Source organism: Peromyscus maniculatus, chromosome 14 (genome assembly GCF_049852395.1).
Source record: "Peromyscus maniculatus bairdii isolate BWxNUB_F1_BW_parent chromosome 14, HU_Pman_BW_mat_3.1, whole genome shotgun sequence".
In the NCBI taxonomy this organism is placed as follows: domain Eukaryota; kingdom Metazoa; phylum Chordata; class Mammalia; order Rodentia; family Cricetidae; genus Peromyscus; species Peromyscus maniculatus.
The window spans coordinates 70,706,272-70,726,651 of NC_134865.1; the positions used below are offsets into that span (position 1 = coordinate 70,706,272).

Below are 20,380 nucleotides of genomic sequence, written 5' to 3' on the forward strand. Positions count from 1 at the left end.
TCTACAAGCGCTCTACCACTGAGCTAAATCCCCAACCCCGACATGATTGACTTATAAAGAGGGAAAAAAATGCATTTTTTGGCTCATAGTTTTGGAGGCTCCTATCAGTGGCCATGTTGTTTTGGGCCTGTGGTGAGGTACACATCATGCCAAGTGTATGTGCTGGGACAAAGTTACTACCTCACAACTGGAAGCTAAAGAGAAAGTGGAAGGTCACAAGACCCCACAATCCTCTTGAAGACATGTCTCCAATGACCCAGACCTCCCATTTGGCTCCGCATCTTCTAGGCTCCACCTTCCAATAGTACGACCACCCTTGGGACCAAGCTGTAATACACGAGTCTTTGGGGGATGCCCAGCATCCAATCTGTAGCAGCCTCTCATTGAATTGTGATGATGATTAAAGGAATTAATATTTGTAAGGACTGTATAATGGAACCCAGGTATGTAGTGCAGGATTTTGGTTAAGTAAATAAATCAAAGGAAAGATTTAGTTTGCACGCTGACATATTTGCATAACAAATTATAATTTGTATGCTGTATCATGGACTGTAAAAGACAAAAGGAAAGAGTAAATATTTGCTATATATAAAAAGAGGGAACTGGGTGTGACGGTGCATGCCTATAATCCCGGCACTCTAGAAGCAAGGCAGAAAGATCAGGGTTAAAGGTCATTCTGGACAACAGAGGGAGGTTAAGGCTACACGAGCTTAGTAACAAAGGGGGGAGGTGATATTTATATATGCAAATATATAAATATTGTATGTGAGCATACTTTTTTTTTTTAATACCAGGTCTGGCATATAGCCTAGACTGGCCTAAGATTCCTGATCCTTCTGCCTCAGTCTCCCAAGGGCTGGGATTATAGTTATGTACCACTACACCTGGTTCAGTGTATTTAATTTGCAACTTTCTCATAACTTAAAAAAAATAAACTCATCCTAATCAAAGGGGCCAATTCACAAAAAAGAAAAACAAAACTGGTACCATCCCCTTGAAGGAGCTCAATCAACTTCAGTGGAGTCAGAGAAACACACTTTATAGCAACTGTAATAGCTCATCTCTCAGATTGACTCACTTAAAAGTGTAAACAGGGGCGCATGTGTTGATCAGAAGGCAGCCTAAACAACTGCACGGAGGGTCCACCTTAAAAAAAAAAAAAAAAAAGAATTCAAACGTGTTTGCTGAACCCTGCCATCGATCCTAGATTGCCAGCTGATAGGGATGTCTCCTGGGTATTTCCATTCCCCCAGACTTCCTGATCCCTGAGGCAATAAATTCCAGAAAAGCAGGAGTCAGAGCAGCTGGACTCTGGGATGTACATGCAACATTTATGCCAGGAGGTCTCCAGCAAAGGCTCCCCACAGTGCACCTAAAAGTGGTTTCAAAGATATTGTTTAAAAAATCACGAAAACTGCCGAGCGGTGGTGGCGCACGCCTTTAATCCCATCAGAGGCAGGTGGACCTCTGTGAGTTCCAGACTAGCCTGGTCTACAGAGCAGGTTCCAGGATGTAGCCAAGGCTACACAGAGAAACTCTCTCTCAAAAAACCAAAAAGAGAAAAGAAAAGAATCGTGAAAACTTGAAATTGTGGAGATAAGAGGCTGGAGACATATTACTAAACCATAAGCCAGCCCAAACCATGGCCACTTTGCTCCCTCATATTTTCATTTTTCGGGTAGTTTTAAACGGTTTTTAAAGGCCTTAATGAGTTTCACATTCTCATAGACTGTATAAAACAATTTACCAACAGTTCATAATGCAAGAGTTGAGGGGTGTAAATATATTGGCAAAGCTTTCCACAAAATTAAAAAAATTAAAGTATTTCCTGAGCTTTTCAATGGAGGCAAGGGAGAGTAACAAAACAGTCCCATTTTAAAAGCTAGCACTAGGAACCAGTGAAGTTGCTCTCTATTATAAGCCCTATATTCTGAGATAGGAAGTTGGTCACCCTCCAAGGCTCTGTTGAAGCCATTGAGTAGCAAACTTTCTCTGTGAAGACACAAGAGTTCCAAACACCTGTGCATTTGTTGTTGTTGGTGATGGTGGTGGTGGGGTGTAACACGAATCTTAAAAGGTCTTATTAATAAAAAACACGGGAGCCAGATACTGGGGTGAATGCTGAAAGAACAGTGAAATAGAACAAACCACAGCTAACCTCACCTCGCCAGTTCCTCAGCTGATCCTGTTTCCTCAGACTGGAAGACTCTGAGTCCTCATCTGAATGGATCTCAGCTGAACTGCTGCTAAAAGCTTAAAAAAGCTTAACAAGACCTCTAGCTCCTGGTCCTCGAGTCTTATATACCTTTCTGCTTCCTGCCATCACCTCCTGGGATTAAAGGTGTGTGTCACCATGCCTTGCTGTTTCCAGTGTGGCTTTGAACTCAGAGATCCAGACAGATCTCTGCCTCCTGAATGCTAGGATTAAAGGCGTGTGCTACCACTGCCTAAACCTATGTTTAATACAGTGGCTATTCTGTTCTCTGACCCCCAGATAAGTTTTTTGGGGTGCACGATGTCAACCACGTGAGGGGTGGGGGGTGTAACATCTACTTGCAGGACTCTTCTACAATGGTGGTTGTTACCAGAGATGAGGTGTGTGACTCGCCTCCATCCCCCAAACCTAGGGAGCCCTGTGTGAGCTGAAGCATACCCAAGGACTGGGACAGTGGCTCCTCCCACCTTCCTGGGACACTGCCTACAACGGAGAGCACGCCCTGCAGGAGCCTGTCAATCTTCAGGATGGGGGCCACATTTATCTCCTGTCCATTCTCCTCTTTGTAAACATGATGATGTATAAAGAACCACAAACACCTGACCGTTGTTCCTGGGGCAATGGTTAGGGGCCCGCAAGCTCTGGTCTCGATCTCTCCATCATCACGTGGCCTGGTTTGTGTTCCCGAGCACCAAGCTCCAGGCTGAAGACTCCAGGAGGCACACTTCTCCATATGACAGACACACCACAGCCAGCTCACCCTCAGGAACTCCACACGGCACTTCAGCCCCTCTTGGGCACCATTTTAAACAGCAAAATCACCAACCAAAAACAGAAAAATGCCAAAACTGTGATACTAGATGGACCACAAACAGGACACTGTTTGGATGTCACCTCACTCCTCAGCTAGGGACAGGCACAACAGACAACTCAGGCTGTTCACGGTCCCACATGTATCTGAGAATGACCATGAGCAAGCACACACAACCATTAACTTGGGGGTTACAAACACAGTTTGAGAAGTGGGCAAATTCACAAGTAGAGACTCTACCAATGACAGCTGACTGTCTTCAACCAACGCTCATTTATGTAGCACCTAGCCAGTGCCAGATGGTAGCCTAAGACTGGTATCTTTGGTGCCTGTAGGTTCATGTGTGGAAGTATGGTCCCAGCTGGCGGCACTATTTTGAGGGTAGATGGTAGAAACTTTAGGAATCAGAACACACCTTGTCTGTTTCCTCTTTCCTGCCTCTCTCTACTTCCTGCCCACCATGATGTTTGAAGCTCTGGTCTGTAACCAGACAACCATGGACTGAAGCTTTCGAACTGTAAACCGAAGTAAAGTTTTATTCCTCTTAAATTGTATTTTAAAGGCCGGGCAGTGGTGGCTGCCTTTGATCCTAGCACTGGGGAGGCAGAGCCAGGGCGGATCTCTGTGAGTTCGAGGTCAGCCTGGTCTACAGAGTGAGTTCCAGGACAGGCACCAGAACTACACAGAGAAACCCTGTCTCAAAAACCAAGGGGGCGGGGGGGGGGGGGGGGGGGGGGGAACGTATTTTAAATAAATCAGAGATTAATCAAAGGAACAAAAACGTCTAGCCAATCCCAGCACTCAGGAGGCAGAGACAGGCAGATAGATCTCTGAGAGTTCAAGGACAACCTGGTCTACAAAGTGAGTTCCAGGACAGCCAAGAATGTTACACAGAGAAACCCTGTCTCAAAAACACTCCCCCAGCCCCCCCCCCAAATTTTAATCTCACATCAATCATATGAGGAGTTATTTGATTTCATTTTCTAAATGAAGACCCGGAAGGTTTGGCCACCTACCCAAGGTCACACAGCTCATAAGGGATGTGTGGGAACCAATACAGTCCTCAGAATTCCGAGGAATCTGAGATCCATCAGAGAAACTCAGACTACCTAGCTTGTTCTCAGTGACCTTCCTTGGGGGCAGGGACATGAAGGGGACAGCAGCTATGAAGGAAGGCACAGAGGGAAAGCTCATGATGAGGACACAAAGGAAGAACAATAAGGGGACTTTTTTGAGACAGGGTTTCTCTGTAGCCCTGGCTGTCCTGGAATTTGCTCTGTAGACCAGGCTGGCTTTGAAATCACAGAGATCTGCCTGTCTCGGAGTGCTGGGATTAAAGGCGTGTGCCACCACTGATAAGGGGACTTTTAATCAGAGAAGGCAGTACATGCGGAACAAAAACAACAACAACTACAAAAAAGCTCACCTGTTGATACAGGATGGTATGTTACACACACACACACACACACACACACACACACACACACACACACACACACACCAAATCAACCAGGGGCAGGAGAGATGGCTCAGTGGTTAAGAGCACTTGATGCTCTCACAGAGGATCCAGGTTCAGTTCCCAGCACCCAGGATGGCTCACAACTATCTGTCACTCTAGTTCCAGGGGATCTGATGCTCTCTTCTGGCCTCTGTGGGCACCTGTATATACACAGCACAAATACATACACTGAACCATACACACATGTACAATAAATAAATAAATAGACAAACAAATAAATCTTTTTTAAAGGTAAATAAATAAACCAAATACCAAATGTCAAACAGACTGCAATTACTTTGACAGACAGACAGACAGCACGTGGCGCAGTGTACTCAGAAACTTCAATCACTTTCCTTGGAAAACAGCAAACTCCACTCTACCCCTGTCTCTGGCCACTCATCTACTAACTCCACCAAGACAAGCAGCCTCATCGACCCTTGTGGGAGCCCATTTTCAGGATCCTCCTGGCCTTACCCAGCAGGTCCGCATAGAGGATGATTAGGACCACGGGCCTGAGTGCAGGTGTCTGAGATGGTCTGCACTTGGCTGTGCTGGGGGGGGGGGGTGTCTTTTGCTCCACCCCTTGGCATTTCTATAAATACCCTGGGGCAGAGACAGCCAGGGTCCATTGGACTAGGTTCTAGGTCCTCTCGAGGCTATCTGGTATTTTCTGTTTATCTCTACACTCTAAATCCTTCTAATCTAATATTTCCTGCTGCTCTCCCTCAAAAAAAACTCTTAAGAACCATAGGGTTGGTACTGCAGGGTAGCCGCCCCACAGACCCTCCCTCCTCTGGCAATCATGGGTGCCTTTGTGATTCTCCCCGGTGAGCACATGGTTTCAATGGTTCGCTCCCAAGCCTGGCCACCACCAAGACGTGCCATGCCGTCTCCTGTCCTGCTTTCACAAAGGGATATGAGAGAAAGCAAACACCCTAAAGCAGGTGAAATTTCTCAGAAACGGCACATAGCTTCAATTATTGGCAAACATATTTCCCCACAGTACAAAGTTCCTTCCAGAGACCAGTGACTTCCCCAGATTGTTACGACATCCAAACCTGCCGTCTCTGCTGCATGATCAAGCTCACAATACTTTCTGTTTTGAACCCTCTGCTGCCTCTCAAATGTGGCCTCTTGTGCCTCGGTGTACATGTGTGTGTCGGGGGAGGATATCACATGTGTATACATGCATGCGGAGATCAAAGGACAGTGTGTTCCTTAGGTATCAGACACTATTTTTTGAGACAGGGTCTCTCGCTAGCCGGCCAAGTAAGCGAAACTGGCTGGCCTGCAGGCCCCGGGGATTCTCCTGTCTCTACCTCCCCACCTCTGCGATTGCTAGCAGGTGCCGCCACCCCTGGCTTTAAAGGGGGTGGGAGTGGGGGTCCTGAGCATAACATTCATGTCATCCTGAATGAGCTATCTTCTTAGCTCTTGTATGCCTCTAAGATTTTTTTTTTTTTTTTTTTTTTTTTTTTTTGGTTTGCGGTGCTGGGATTTGCACTCAGAGCCTGATGGATGCTAGGCAAGTGTTCTACCACTGAGCCACCCACAACCTTCCCTTTAATCCTGTGACTCAGTGCAAGCAAAAGGTGCCCATAAGCTGTGAGGCATGACAGCATGTGTGCACCTCATCACAGCAGGTGGAGGCTGGAAAGGAAGTAACCACACAGACTACTGTACACTGTGGGGGGGGGGAGGACCCGAGGTGTGCATTCAACAGCACCTCACATCTCTGTACTCCAAGCCATGTGACTGGTTTCAAAGATTTGCCCTCCAAACAACTAGGCATCCTTTTTGAAGTTGGCATTCCTTCCAAAGAGGAACACACTGAGTGTCCTTCCTGTGTGCCTCAACACAGTGCTGCGTCAGCTATCCAACAATATGGATCCTGGGAAGGGGTGCTGCCCACACTGCTCATGGTAGCCACTAGTGCCTGTTGCCAGAGCAAATGTCAAAAAGTGTTCAGAACAGAGGTCTAAGTACTTGGCCGACAGGGGGGGCCACCCACGGACCAAGGTGTGCATATCAGTGTTCTGGAGTCAGGGTGGAGTGTAAGTCTGGGAGTAAGTGAACATCAGAGCTCATGGATGCTGCCTAGACCAAGCTCAAACGGAGATAAATGGCCCTGTGATATCTGATTCAAAACCCCACCTACCACTGGCATACATAGGCTTGCACACACGCCAACCTCCCAGGCATATCTCCTATGGCACAGGAAGGAGGCAGCCTCCATGCTTCATTTTCTCTTATCATTGTGTGCTGGGGAAGAAGCTGTGGTCACTGTCAATCCTCCTGACCTCTATGTTGCCTGGAATCTCTGTGTGTGTGTGTGTGTGTGTGTGTGTGTTTTCTCAGTCATGCTCTGCCTTATTCTTTAGGATAGGTCTCTACTGATTCCTGGAGCTCACCAATCCAGCCTGGCTGGCAGGGTACTGATCTCTAGGGAGCTGCCTGCAGCCGCCTCCCCAACACTGGAGTAACAGACATATGTTGCCTCACCCAACTTTTCATCCCAGTGCTGGAGATCCAAACTCAGGTCTTCACGCTTTCAAGCATTTTACGATTGAGCCATCTCCTCAGCTCCTTGGCTGGGGTCTGGAAAGGTCTTCTGGTCAACCCCTTGGTGGGAACCATACAGGTTCAGTTATACCCCTGCTTATCCAACACAGTCGCTTTGCTGTGGACCAAGGTTCTTTATCCAGACCACCTTCATATTCAGAACTGGAAAAACACAACCCCTGTCTCCCCAAACTCCAACCATAACCCCTACCTAACATGTGTCTGCCAGGTGAGAGCCCAACTCAGCCGCTACAAAACTTTCCCCTGTTTACTCTGCTTTTGAAGAACTCAACTATCACATCAAACACAAAGGGAATACTATATAGTAGTTGCTGAATAAACAGAGAGAGAGAGAGAGAGAGAGAGAGAGAAAGAGAGAGAGAGAGAGATTCCTTTCATCCATTTCACTATCTGTAGCAGACACCACCAAAACATTTTTTTTTTTTTAATTCCCCCAAAACTTCTCTTTGAGCCTTCAAGTACATAAAGCCCTGAAATGTGAGAGTTCCTGGCCCAGCACAAGAGCAAGAAACGCAAGGTTTCTAGAAACACAAAAGCCAGCCCAGACCTGAAGGGGAACAGGCGGCCCCTGACGACAAGGCATCCAACTGGCAAGCTGTCATTTTGCTCGGCGGCTGAACAGAAGGCTGGAGTAATGACAACCACAAAACTCATTTAAAGTCTGAAAAGGTGACTAATGAGCTCATTCATGCTGGCTATAAATTATTCACTACAACACTGATCCCACTCAAGGCAAACAGTAGAGTAAACTTTAAACACAGACCCGGCCGGCCGGCCTTCCGACGTGCAGCAAGTTATGTCTGTAAGACTTTCCACAATGACAGGGACACTTGTCCCTGTTGTCTACTGTCACATTAGTCTTCTGTTTACTTTTTTTTTTTTACTGCCTTTAATCAAGTTAAGCAGACACAGCTGTTACACATTTATTTCTCTGCTTTTTTTTTTCATTAGTTATTACAAGCAATCATGAAGCCCTAAAAATAACAGCAAATTATATTCTCTAGAAATTGAAGGCTGACCTTAAAATGAAGCCCAGGTCTTCAGAAAGAATATTCATACGCACATGTTGGATACGTGACAGCCCCACACAAAGGCGAAACACAAGTGTCTGCTCCACTCGTGGAGAGCTTTGCAATTTGCTTCTAAATTTCCTTTGGTTCTGGAGCGAACGGGTTTGCCTCGAAACCTTCCGCTACTGACCCTGCTTCCAGCGGTCATGTTTGGGTTAAGATTTTCACGAAGACATTATCATCTTAAGCAAATAGATGAAATGTCTGCCGGCTTTTTCCAGCACTGATAGACAGCAGGTTCCTTGCGAACTCACTCCAGTGCCACAGATTGCTTTCGGTTTCCTGTTTAACGTTAAATGAAGAGTTGTCGCTCTTCTGTTTTTACAAACCGAACTGTTTGCCACCACTGTTGCTACTAAAAGCATGATGACCGAGGCTAAGTGCTCCCCTTTTCTCTTCTTGTTTACCCGACGATCATTTTCAAGACACCGTAAGAGTTTAGACTTTCAGATCTGTTTGATAGATTCATTTTCAAGTCCCCAGACAAGCACTTCACATTAGCGCTCGGTCAGATCTCTGAACATTGTGTATTTTTAAACTGCTTTGGATCCTTTGAAAAGGAGCCACAGGAAAGACTAGTATTCAAATACCCACGGACGGAAGCTCTAACTAATCAAAAGTGAAAGCAGCAAAGTTAGATGTTAGAGTGCTCGCTCACTGGGGGGATGAATGTCTGGGGCAGGCAGACCCGAGAACACTTTCCTCTGGGCCCCGGCCGCTCCCTGTGTCCATGTAAGGAAAATCTTTCATATTTTCAGTTTCTTGCATAAACTAAATGAACACTTTGTTCACCGTTTCTGTTGCCTGAGATGCAAATATATATATATATATATATATATATATATATATATATATATATATATATATATATATATTTGCTTCAGAGAAAGGGTAGTCCTGCAATATTGATGGCAAAGGCCATTGCCACCTACCAACAGCAATCTGTGGGTTTCATCGTGTTTATCATAGTTTTTATTCACATTTCTGGATCTAGCAAGAATTATTCATTTTAAGGCCACCCCCACACCTCGCCCCAAAGTCCTGGAAGTTGCTTTGGGGTCTCTTTTCTTTAGTTTTTGGTCAATTTTACTTCTTAGAGAAGGTTTTTTGTTTTGTTTTGTTTTTTGTTTTGGGTTTCACTATGTAGCCCCTGGCCATCCTGAAATTCACTACATAGACCAAACTGGCCTCCAACTCACAGAGATCCACCTGCCTCTGCCTCTCCGGTGCTGGGATTAAAGGTGTGCACTGACACAACTAGCTTCATAGAGCAGTTATTAATTCATATCGAAACTGAACATTACTTCTATCCCCACGTGTGTGCTACATCATTAGGTTTTTTTGTTGTTGTTAAGTTTGCATTCTTATAAATTGGCTTCTTTCGTTACATTTATTAAGTTAGGCTTGTGTGTATGCGCACATGAGGACACGTGGGGAGATCAGAAGGCAATGTGTAGGAGTTGGTTCTCTTCTTCTACCACGTGGGTCCCAGGGATCAAACTGGCAGCAAGCACCTTTATCAGATGAGCTATCTTGTTGGCCCACAGTGTAAAGTTTTTGAAAATCTAACATCACAATGCAAAAATCCAATTCCAACCAAATACTTGGAAAGGTCTGAACAGAGTCCTGCTGGAGGGTCAGCTGCTCCACAGCTCTCCTCCAACTCTTCTGTGCAGAAGGGTGTGGACAAAACACTACTTTGAAAGTGAGCCTCCATCTCTGTGAGTTCGAGGCCAGCCTGGGCTACAGAGTGAGTTCCAGGAAAGGAGCAAAGCTACACAGAGAAACCCTGTTATAGCAGGATTTGTTAGAAAGTCTTATTAATAAAACCAAACCCGGGGCCAGTTATTGGGGTGAAATGCTGGATGGTCAGAGAGACAGAACAAGCCACAGCTAACCTCACCTGGCCAACTTCTCAGCTGGTCTTGTTTCCTCAGACTGGAGGCCTCTGTGTCTTCATATCCGAATGGCTCTCAGCTGAGCTGTGCTGCTCAAAACCTAAAAGCTTAACCAGGCAAATGCTTCTAGTTCCTGGTCCTAATGCCTTATATACCTTTCTGCTTTCTACCACCATTCCCTGGGATTGAAGACTCGCTTTCTGGGATTAAAGGCGTGAGTCACCATGCCTGGCCATTTCCAATGTGGCCTTGAACTCACAGAGATCCAGAGGGATTTCTACCTCTAGAATGCTAGGATTAAAGGTGTGAGTACTACCATTTTCTAGCCTTTGTATCTAGTGGCTGGTCTGTCTCTGACCCCAGATAAGTTTATTAGGGTGCACAATATTTGGGGGAACACAATACCACCACACCCTGTCTTGAAAAACCAGAGAAGAAAGTGAGCCTCACATTCCGTCCCTCCTGGCAGTGTGTCTGACAGACACAGGCCACCTTTCTCATTATTGGTGAGAAACCTGGCATGTCCGTAGACTGTCTGAATACCACCCTGCTCCTAGTTTCCCTGGGGTGAACCACAAAGGATGTCAATTTTGCCGGAAGACATTCAGCGCTTCAGAACAACAGCAGTCAAAACAATGGAGAGCAAGTCCTCAAGGACGCCATCCAAGAAATTGAGAGCACAGCTCGCTCTCACTGCACAGCTCTCTGGTGTTCCCTGCAGGCCAGGCACCGTGCCAGGAGCCCTCCCTGCATTATTTATTTCATCTTTTACTGCCTATCTTGCACAAGGAAGGCACTGCATTCCTTGTGGACAGAGGACAGACCCCAAGGCTAAAGAGAAGTCAAGTGACTTACAGGTAGGGAGGGGTAAGACTAAAAAGTTAAGACCCTGGACTAGAGAGATGGCTCAGCAGTTAAGAGCACAGGTTGCTGTTCCAGAGGACCGGGGTTTGAATCCCAGCACTCACATGGCGGCTCACAACCATCTTTAACTACACAAGGGGTCCAATGCTTTCTTCTAGCTTCAGTGGGCATCGTGGCCACGTGGGGCACGCAGGCAAAATACATAAAATAAAAATAAATGTGGATCCATGTTAGAAGTTGAGTCCCCCGGGTGGTGTGCTGTGAACTGATTGATGGGAATCTAGGGACAGAGCTTCATGGGACATCCTTGGGTCACTGGAGGCACTGTCCTGGGGAAGGGATTAAGATCATTTTCCAGCCACTCCTGGATTTCTTGTGTAATCTTAGTGTTTAGGAGGCTGACGTAGGACAACTGCATTGAGTCTGAGGGACTATAGAGGTTCTGTCTCAACACACACACCACAACACACACACACACACACACACACACACACACACACCACCCCAAAACAAAAATATTAACTAATGTTAGAAGAAAATGAAATCTACAAGCCCTGTGGGTAGGCAGGTCCAGCTCCACCGTCAACTACCTATAAAGGCTCTTAGATTGCTAACAATGACCCATCCAAACAGACTACTCAATACAGGAGCCAACAGACCTCTGTGGTTTGAAGTCTGAGGTGGCTTTTCTGTTGTTGCCTGTGACCAGAAGTACCTTTACAAACACCCATATTGAGTTAGTGGTTGGTGGAGTTTCATTTCCTACCCACAGAAATTTCTAATACAACAAAACTGTTTAACAGAATTAAATTTAAAAAAAAAAAAAAGACATTTTGGACAAGTTTAGTGACAAGACTTTATAAGATTAAAATGACTTTAGAGGAAAGATCCAAATTGTAAACTTTACTGAGCTCTTTCAAGGTCTGCTCTAAATAATAAAGCAAAGCCATATCCATACAGTTCTGCAGATACATGGGGAATTATGAATGGGAAATTAATTGTAGGGAATCCATGTCTAACGAAAACAGCTGTGCATTTAACCAGAAGTGAGCACAACCCCTCACTACTGGAAGTGAGCTCATTCTTGGGGGTAAGGGAGGACGCAATATCTCATATTGGCATCCCGAAGCATGCAGTCTAAGACTAGGTTTTAAGAAGAAATAAGGACAGACATAATGGCTGTTTATTGAGTAGTTACTACATGACAGACACTGAGCTCCACATTTTATCTGTTTTATGTCATAGAAAACTCTCAGCTTTCTGTGTTTAAAACAAGTCACTATCAAAAAAAAATCTTAAAGTGCTGTCAAAGAAGAAATTTTGCCAAAACTGACAATGTTTCCTTAAAAACTTACATGGCATAATCCGTTATGAAGCTTAATGTTTTTCTAAGCTATTGTTCTAACAACAACAAAATAACCCAATCAACCACATCAGGGCAATGAACAAGCAATCTTGCTAGTTCTCCATGCAGAAAACAGTATTCCAAAATCAGAGTCTATGAAGAAATGATTACAGAGTTCACAGTGCAGAAAGTGTAGGGAAAACGCAATGCCGAAGCACATTACGGAGCTGATTAGAAAAGCAACAGCACGCTACTTTTCTGGGTTTTTCAATATTTCAATTGTCAGGCTTTTATGCATATTTTTTGTGTGTTTTCTTTCATTATTTGAAATAAGTGCTCACCCTTCTACTTTGTTGTGGTTTTGTTTGTTTGTTGATGGGGGGGTGGGGTTTGGTGCTGCACATACACCCTGAGGCTGGAGACACTCTAGGAAGCCTCCTCCACTTCCCTACACCCTTTTGTGTTTGTCCTTTACACTCTTGATTGTTTTGTTTGCTTTTATTTTGTTTTGTTTTCCGAGATAGGGTCTCTCTGTGTAGCCCTGGCTTTCCTGGAACTCTCTCTCTGTAGACTAGGTGGCTTTGAACTCGGAGATCTGCCTGCCTCCACCTCTCCTGTGCTGGGATTAAGGGCATGTGCCTCCACTGCCCAGTTTACACTTTTTTCCTTAAAGAGGGTCTGTCCAAGCTGAACCGCTCTTGGGCCATACAAAGTCCGCATCACTCAGGCGCCCCTACCTTGAAGAGGCTTCGATCTCCTGGGCTGTCCTCTCGAGCTATGTATGCCAAGAGTTTTTTGAAGTAGATACAGTTTACGATGAGGGACCCTGGCCTCAAGTGAGAAAGAGCTAGGCCTGGACCCAGCAGCAGGCTCTCAGGTATGTCAGCTCAGCTCGAGGTCCCTAAAGAACGGAAGGACCAGCCTTCTCTGACCGAGCAGTGCACTCACAGCTTGGGGGTGAAGGGAACTCTCAAACCGGGCAAGGACAGTCGCTATTTCAGTTTCACTTTGATGAGAAGGATCAGTGGGTCATCTTCCACGGTGGGTGGTAGGCTCTCTCTTCCGGGATTATTATGGGCTAGACAGCGAGACAGACCACTACGGGGATGGTATGTGCGCAGGTTCAGGTCACAGTGGGGGCTGAAGGCTGCCCTCTCAAGGAGCAATGAGGAGAGAGGACCAGGACTGTGGGCAAGCAGAAAGGGAAACCTTTACCGTCAGCCTGGCTGTGGCTTACCTTTTCCCCTGGCTCTGCCTCTCCCCAGGTGCTCACTCCATAGCCAGGCCAGCCTTCTTCAGGGGCCTTTGCACTTCCCTCGCTTGCAGAACTCAGGCCCCTCACACTTCCACTCTCAATAGTAACTACAGCTGCTGAAAGCTCCCAGTCAACAGCCCTGGATACTCTGTGTGACCCCCTCCCTGCAGACCCCGTCCCTGCCTTTATTCCTCATCATCCATCTTGTTTCAAAAGATAGCACTGAAAAGGTGGCCTGTGACTTACCTTCTTGGAATGGTGGTTAGTAGAGCAGGGAACACAGTGGCCACCTGGCCTTGGACGTGGCCATTCTGACAAGGGACAAGTTCTGGAAATCACATTCAGGGTCTAGCCTCTCCTTCCCAGACATCCCACCTCCTAACTTTGGAACATCCTCCCAGTTAAGCCAGCAGGTACAGGACGGTGTATAGATATGCAAAGTGTGGAGGTGGGGAAAACCCACCCGGCTGGCTCCCAGCCAGCGGGGAGAGAGCCCAGTTAACATCTCTAAGGAATTCAAGGGTCCCCCCTTGAAACCAGAGATGTGGTAGAACTGAATTGAGGGTTTGGATCATGGGAGATGGGGGTGGGGAACTTCTCAAGATTAAGTACTTTTCCAAGTCCTGTCTAGTACCGTGAGATCAGTAAACCTGCTCTTGACATTGAACAATGGCATGTAGTGACCTGAGGCTAGCTGGCTTTTCCAGTGGCTCTCAGCCTCCCAGTTCTTTATACTGCCCTTTCCAAGCAGTTGGGTTTCTCACTGTAGATTTACGCTCAGGCTTTTGATCAACTACCACCAGCCCCTCGGCTCAGCCAAGGTTTGAGAAACAATGAGTCTGCTCTCTAAGCTGAAGTCAGGACGTGGAGGTGAAGACCACAGGAAGTCTCCCTCCCTGCCCCCACCTGCCACAGTGACCACTGGGAAGCCAACGTGTCTTTTGAGACGGCTGAAGAGACAGAGAAGCTGCCAGTAAGCACCAGAAGTCTTTACAAGTACAGGATTAGATGGGGGATGTGGGGGCAGCTGGTTGGTCTGTCTGAGAAGCAATGAAGCCACAAGAAGGCTACATTTCTGGGTTTCTTTTCTTTTCTTTTCTTTTCTTTTTTTTTTCATTTTCAGTGTTGAGGGTCCAACCCAGGAACTTGAACACTCTAAGTAAGTAATCTACCTAAGTATCTACTACCCCGGGGTTACGTCATCAGCCCCTAGTGTTTGGAGACAGAGTATCCCTAATATGGATTATAAGTGACCTTGAACTCTCAAATCTTCTGCCCCAGCTCCCCCACCAAACCCAACAACTTCAACTTTTAAAAACCTTTTCACTGACACCTCATCTAGTTAAAAGACCAACTGTGTGTTCACCTTTGGCTCTGCGTTGTTCCCCAGGTTCCTGGCATCCTCCCACCTGAGAGCCTCCTCAATCCCTCAGACCCCTGGCTTCAGACATCGGGGTTGACAGGCACAGGCAGGCTTGCTTCTTGGAGTGGGAGGCAGCACAGAGCAGAGGCTGAAAAACTGCCCCAGAGTGGACAGCCTGGAGTCTGCATCCCATTGTGAACCACCACAGGTGACCAACTCTGGTTTTCCGACGTCTGAGCTCGGGGTCCGAAGAGAACCCTGGGAATGGTAAGCACCCATGGGTGTCCTGAGCCTTAGCCTGCAAGGTGTCTGCAAAGCGTTTGAATGCAGGGCTAGGCACCTGTGCAGAACTCCATGGATGGAGCTGCTGTCCTTTTGCTTTATTGGGTTGCCCTGAGATCTGGCTGAGTTGCTCCAGGGAAACCAGTCTTGCTGGGTTTTATTTGCTGGGCAAAAGGCGCTTCCCTAATTTAATTATCGTATACCCAAACCAGAAACTTTTTTTTTTCCCATCAGAGTACATCAGCAGATTCCCAGCAGACCAAACTCTAAAGACTAAAAGTGCTCAGGGACCAGGATGTCAGCACCGTAACCTGGCTACAGTTGCATCTCACAGGCCCTGTGGGAGATCTCCCCTGTGACCACAGAAGGTGAGAGAGACCTTGGAACCCTGAGCTGGCAGCCCAGAGGAGATTCAGGCATCTCCCTGCCCTCTCTCCCTCACATCCATCCAAGGCCTCCCAGCAGATTTAAGGAAGAAAGGGGTCTAGAATGTACAGCTATCTTTTGTTCTGAGAATGTCAGTCTTCTAATTTTTTCACAGTTATTTATTTAGTGTGTGAATGTGTGTGTGTGTGTGTGTGTGTGTGTGTGTGTGTGTGTGTGTGTGTGTGTCGGGGGGTGGGGGGTGTCCCTGCACATGGAGGTCAGAGAACAGCTTGACTTGCTAGAGTCAGGTCTGTCTTTCTACCACGTGTGTCTCCAGGATGAAACTCAGGTCAGCAGGCTTGGCAGCAAGCATCTTCACCCAGTGAGCCCTCTCACTGGCCCAGAAACTCATTTTTCTATCACAGCATCATAATGGCCATCGCAGAGCAGTTAAAAGCCACACACACAAAGTAGACAAAGGGACAGGGACAGTCGTGTTCAATGACTCGGGGTCTCTGAATCCCTAGTAGGGATTCAGACTTCCTGGGTTGTTCATGCATTTAACACACGATGGCAGCCCACAAGCCTGCTGGGCCTGCTCTACTCTCCTCCCCATTGTATAGACTCTGTTCCTATGACGAAAACTCTGAGCTCCAAGAGGGCTCAGATTACATCGGTCTTAATGGTGACATATGCTTCCCACCTACTCTATACCCACCACATAGGACAATAAACAGTTACACAGTGAATGCCAGTGGTACGGTGTCCCGAGCAATAGCTAATGACAGCCTCCTTTCTCTCACATCGATGCTATGTTAGCTCCAGCTTCCTCGACTGTCAGCACACTCAGATGAATAACCACATTCCCCACATACAGAGATCATCATTTCCCTTTAATGAATCCTAGAAGAAGAGTTGCCAGGCCAATGAGTATTCATAGGTGGGACGGTCGGTATTAGCTGTCAGCTTGACATGATCTAACGTCACGTAGGAAGAGATTCTCAATGAGGAATTTGCCTAGATCCGGTCATGGGTCTAACTGTTAGGGATTGCCTTGATTCATTAAAGGATGTGGGAAGGCCCTGTTGGAAGTAGATGGCACCATTCCTAGATCTGGGGTGCTGTATAAGAATAGAGAGGTGATGCACGCCTTTAATCCCAGCACTTGGGAGACAGAGGCAGGGGGATCTCTGTGAGTACGAGGCCAGCCTGGTCTACAGAGTGAGTTCTAGGATAGGGCCCAAAAGCTACACAGAGAAACCTTGTCTTGAAAAACAAAAAAAACAAAAAAAACAAAAAAAAAAGAATAGAAAAGGTATAAATTAATTAATTTAAAAAAAAATTAAAGCCAGGCAGTGGTGGCGCACGTCTTTAATCTCAGCTCTCGGGAGGCAGGTGGATCTCCGTGAGTTCAAGGCCAGCCTGGACTACAGAGTGAGATCCAGGAAAGGTGCAAAGCTACACAGAGAAACCCTGTCTCAAAAAACAAACAAACAAAAAATTAAACCTAAACTTATTGAATATTTCCTTCCAATTTTCACGTATAATTTGATTAAATCCTTTTAAGCACTCTAAAAAAAGAAGAAGAATAGAGAAAGTGAGGTGAGCACAAGCATTTTTACTTTTCTCTGCCCCTGCCTATGGATGTGACGCAAACAGCTCTCTCAAGTTCCTGCTGCAGTGACATCCTTGAAGTGATGGACTGCAAGCTGGAATTGGGAGCCGAAATGAACCCTTTCTTCCCTAAGAGGCTTTGTGCCTGGGTATTCTATCACAGTAACAGAAATGAAACTGAGAAAATAAGTAAGGCCCTGGGAACCTGATGTCTGGCTGTTTTTTGAAAGGTCACCCTCACTGATATCCCGCATGAGTGATACACCACAGTGGAGAGCCTAGCGCTCTCTATGAGTTTGTGAGTTATGGGGAAGACGGTAGAATCTTTCAGTGGTGTTTTTGATCTGCTATGGAACAATCCCAGGCATATAAAGCGCCTTCACCAGTCTCCTTCTGTTCTCTGTTACACAATACTGGTCACACCTGACATAGCCATGAGGAGCATTAGCAACTCCTACCGAATGCATTGTGCTAGGAAACACACCCCACACCCCACTAGCCTGCTAGGTTCAACATGGAAAGCCAGCTATTTCTCTGCAAACAGCGGCCCACACCAAATCTGTGTCTCTCTGGCACCAAGTCTCTTTTGTTTGACTTGTCTATAAATATCTGTACTTCAAAGTCAGTGTCCACAGTGGATTCTCCACGCTTTTTTTAAGCATATATGCATACATTAAGTATACAATGTTAGCCTCAAAAACACATGTTTTACATTTGCTTCTTTGAGAATAATTATCCTTAGCATTCTACCAGCAAGTTCAATTCAAACTGGGTACACAGATTGACTTTTTCCTGTCGGTCAAGGAGCTCACTGGCGACCAGCAGAGACATCATCCACATGCACACTCTCTCCTTTCACCCCATCACACCATACTCTAAAACACTCATGATAAGATGCAATGAGCCTGGGTCCCCTCCTCTCTTTCCCCCAGTCCTCTCTCCTTACAAGGCTGAGAGTTGAGCATCCAGGGAAACCACTAGCTTGTCTCCAAGGCCTTGTGTTATGGGGCGAAAGATGTAAAATTATTCATATCCTTTGCAGATGAAAGCCTGAACTCAGACCCTATCTCTGTCCCCCGATGACTTTGTCAGGGTTACCTTTTGTTTGATTACCTCAGTAATCAAAATGAGGAGGTCCCTGCACTGCTCTGTGTGCTTTGCAAGAAACACACACACACGGAGCTGGGCCATCAGGAGCTTCCCTGTTCTTCAAGGAACCAAGTTCAATGTCCTCCTCTGCCAGCACACCTGCTTTCTTGACTTAAGGATCAGACCTAGTTTTTCTTTTCTCCTCCTCCCCCTCCCCCTCCTCCTCCTTTTGGTTTTTTGAGACAGGGTTTCTTTGTTACTCTGTGTAACAGTCCTAGCTGTCCTAGGACTCACTTTGTAGACCAGGCTGGCCTCAAACTCAAAGAAATCCACCTGCCTCTGCCTCCCAAGTGCTGGGATTAAAGGAGTGCACCACCACCGCCCATCAGACCCAGTTTTTCAAACCAGGTCTTTTCTATACCCATTTCCAATGGCAATGCTATCAGAACAGTGCCTAACCTTTGAACCTTGCATTTTTCAAAATCCATATAGCTCTTCAAAATTAATCAATATTAGTTATTCTTAACTTGTCATCCTTTTCCTATATATATATACATAACACAGAGGTGCAAATTCTTTCTTTGATTCACAACACACTCTAGGTCTCTAATAGCTCAAGGAACACAAATCTCAAAGCCCTTGTTCACAGTCACCCATTAAAGTTTACAGAGAAATTTGGTGATGACTTACCATGTCACCAGAAAATCCATAAGGGACAGAAATCAGAGAGTCAACACAGAAGTCCCCCAAGTCCACACTTCAAGCTTTCTTTTTCTTTTTTCTTTCTTTCCCTTTTATTTATTTATGTATTTATTTTTTATTTTTCAAGACAGGGTTTCTCTGTGTAAGTCCTACCATCCTATAACTCATTTTATAGACCAGGCTGGCCTCGAGCTCAGAGATCTGCCTGCTTCTGCCTCCTGAGTGCTGGGGTTAAAGGCGTGCGGCACCATGCCCAGCTAAGGTTTCTCATGATATGAACAACAGAGAATTTATTTGAGAGAAAAATACCAAGGAAATATTTTGAGTTGGGGCAGGAGGGCCAACTTCCAGGACATTCTGTATTCTCCTTTGGAGAGGTGGGCTGGGGAACTTGCCAGATCCATAGTCCATATACACTCAAGTCAGCCAATTCACCTTGAGGGTCCCGACATCCTTGCTCATGGACTTGCCCCTTCCTCGGCAAGTAAGAAGACTTCTTCACAGGAACCTAACGGAGCTCATAAGGAGAGCCAGATAGTGCGGCCAGGTGGTCTAAAGGCCAGATTAATGGACCAGAGTGGGTGGTGGGGGTGGGGTCACAGAGGTAAGAATCTGTGGCTGGCAAGAGAACACGGCATAAAACCAACATAAGGGCATCTCTGTCACTGAGTCACAGAGGTCACACACCTTGTTCCTAGCCTCCACCCTAGGAGCAGAGCCAATGGACCCTGCCCATTCCCTTTCTACTTCTTCAGGGCAATAATACTGGACACAGGCCAGGTGGCAGGGTCGCCCCTCAACTCTTACCGCCCCACTTACAGATTCCTGAGCCACAGGACTAGTGGCTAAGGGCCCATCATGCCAGGAGAATTCCCTCCCTCTGTTCCCACCTGCGCAAGTTCCCAGGCAGACTCACTGTCACCTACGCTAAGTCTGCCTTAAAACGCAGCGCCCCTGTGCGATCCCTGGACCTGGGCAGATTCATCACAGACAGGAAGAGACAGCATTTCTCCAGTCTCTTCCAGATCAGAAAGTTACATTCTACAGCTTCTTATAACTATGTTCCAAGCCAGGCGGTGGTGGCGCACGCCTTTAATCCCAGCACTCGGGAGGCAGAGGCAGGCGGATCTCTGTGAGTTCGAAGCCAGCCTGGTCTACAGAGTGAGTTCCAGGAAAGGCACAAAGCTACACAGAGAAACCCTGTCTCGGGGGGGGGAACTATGTTCCTTGGGCCTTAGAAATAATGTTCAAGGCTCACTGATGACACCCATCTGTGGCGTGTGTCACACCAGGGATGTCCCCAGGACTGACCTTTGCCTCCTAGGTATCCATGGACCATTGCACACCCAGTGAGCAGCACCTACCCCCACAGCATTGATTTGAAGAATGACAGACTCCTGTCCTCGGCCTGCTATCAGCGAG

The 20,380-nt window shown here is 46.5% G+C and overlaps 1 protein-coding gene across 10 annotated transcripts in view; it reads right to left on the reverse strand.

Moving 5' to 3' along the window:
- Positions 1 to 20,380, reverse strand: part of Foxn3 (forkhead box N3) — a 389,572-nt gene that overhangs the window by 225,949 nt on the left and 143,243 nt on the right. Inside the window, exon 1 of one of the 10 annotated variants that reach the window (XM_076551213.1) lies at positions 8,174 to 8,741. The exons of 8 other annotated variants lie outside the window; for them this stretch is intronic. The gene's annotated coding sequence lies outside the window, so the exon portion shown is untranslated. Of the gene's footprint in view, positions 1 to 8,129; positions 8,742 to 20,380 lie in introns of those variants that run through there. One more of the 10 variants, XM_042261034.2, reaches the window with a different exon arrangement.